We start from the raw sequence: 2150 nt of genomic DNA, 5'->3' as shown, positions 1-2150 counted from the left end.
AGCTAGGCCGAGGCAGCACTCTCAGATGACCCTAAGACAAGTGTACTGTTCAGAAAACCAATTGAGTTTTATAATCTTTAATTTATTAAAGAATAAGCATGTTACTAAGTATCAAAGCCAAATTAAACCAAAACAAATAAACTAGCATTGTGCTGGTTAGTTACAAAGATGTAGTGAGGCAAAGAAAACATGAAAAATAGAAAAGTGTTCAAAAACCTTACAAGAACACAAAAAGCCATTAAAAAGAATAAAAACAGTTCCAGTCCAGTATTTCATTAGTAAAAACAAAATAATCCAAGTAGGTTATAAAAAGGCTATAGTCCTCAGTGATCCTGTAGAACAAATATACTGTTACAAAAAAAAAAAATCCAATAAAAGTCCCATTGTCCTTAGAAAAGTCCAAGAGTATAGTCCATATGAAGTATTTCAAGAAAAGGAGTTCATAAAGGATATTCCATAGGTAACAGTCCATAGGAAATAGTCCATGCATAGTCCTTAGGAAAGAGCCCATAAGTCCAAGGGTAATCCAGTATAGTAAAGGTTAGTCCCATGTGTCACGAATGAATGAAGAGTCGGTCTTGAATGACCGAAGGGTCGGTCTTGAAAGACAATGTCCATAGGCAAAAAGTTCCTTTTTCAAGAGTAACTGGCAAGGGCTTATCGCACCTTCTCACGATGTCATCCAGTCAGAGTTTGTTACTAGGCAAACAGTCCTGTTGCACCACATGACTTCTTTCCCATACACACCAGATGTTATTTGGGTTTACTGTGGTTTCGCAAAGAGTCACAACAATTCCCATCTAATCACACCGAGTCCTTTTCTCAGGCTATCAGAATAACATTCTCTCTGCTCGCCTAGAAAACAACCTGTTAGCATAGCAAAGATACTTTATACAAAGAAACAAGATGGAACCTCTCTTGCTCATTTCTTAATTACAAACCCCATATTCCTTACAAGGCTGTAACTCAAAAACCCATCTCATCACATTATCTATTCCCCAAACTCAAAAAACACCTAAAGGGACAACAATTTGGGAGTGTTCTGGAGGCAACTAATGCTGCAAATGAGTGGTTACACCAGCAGTCAGAAGAAGTTTATTTGCAAGGGACTTCAAAAGCTGCAGGACAGATGTCACAAGTGCATTGAGTTCCTGGAGGAATATGTAGAATAGCGTGGCAGTTACAGCTTCCTATCTCAATTTTTTTGGGGGGGGAAGGCTCAATACTTATCAGCACCCCCTCGTACGAATATACAAATATTCTTTGATGAATCAATGAATCAATCTGTTGATTCATCTGCACTTTAAGCAGTTATAACACTGGCCTCTGATGACCTAGAGACACCAAATGTGCAGGGAAGCTTCCTGAGATGCTTTCCTACAACTTCTGAATGTCTGGTGAACATTGGATCATGGACCCCCAAGTTATATAGTTACAAAGAAGACCCCCAGGAAAACTGCCCCCAGGTACTTAAAGACTCCAGAATCACAACGGAGCTTTCTATATCTTTCCCCAACATGCCTGCCAGCTTTGGTGAAGATTGGATATTGAACATCCAAGTTATTCACCCACAAATTGGGTCCCCCCCCCAGGAGAGTTTACCACATGGCACAGAAGCGCATTTTGCCTACCGGCCACCAATCAGCTGATCAGAAGCCAATAGGCAGCCACTCCCCCACACAAAGCCAGCCACCCTACCTTAGCCCCCACCCCACTCCCACCCACACCCCCTTACCTTAATAGCTGCTGCCAGGTCTCCATCAGGCCTTCACAGCCACAGCATGTAAAAAGGCAAGCTAAGAGACTCCAGGCTGCCCTTTGGAAAGATGACAGCTGCAGCTTCCCTACCCTAAATGAAGTTACAGCCACCATCTTTGCAAAGGGCAGCCAGTCTCCATTTTTACATGTGTGGCTCCGAGGCCAGAAGACCTTACCAGCAGCGATTAAGGTAAGAGGTTGTCGGTGGAGGTGGGGTGGCATGGCATGGAGCCTAAGGTAGGGACAGGAAGGGGTGGAGGGTAGGCTGTGGTATTGGGTGGCTGTGTGGGGTGGTGGTTGTCTTTTTGCTGCCGATCAGCTGATTGGTGGCCAGTAGGCAGAATGGTGTGTTTTTTTTAATATGAAGGACGAATAAAAATGGGTAAATATTC

General features: G+C 42.8%; 1 long non-coding RNA gene across 1 annotated transcript; it reads right to left on the bottom strand.

The window, feature by feature from the left end:
• Positions 1–520: 520 nt before the first annotated feature.
• Positions 521–772, bottom strand: LOC144583113 (uncharacterized). The gene is made up of 2 exons (XR_013536721.1): positions 723–772; positions 521–666 (listed from the first exon to the last, which is right to left on the bottom strand). It is a non-coding gene; the product is annotated as an uncharacterized LOC144583113 (long non-coding RNA).
• Positions 773–2150: the final 1378 nt, after the last annotated feature.

Source organism: Pogona vitticeps, chromosome 1 (assembly GCF_051106095.1).
Source record: "Pogona vitticeps strain Pit_001003342236 chromosome 1, PviZW2.1, whole genome shotgun sequence".
NCBI lineage: Eukaryota > Metazoa > Chordata > Lepidosauria > Squamata > Agamidae > Pogona > Pogona vitticeps.
This window is presented reverse-complemented; position numbering and strand designations above follow the sequence as displayed.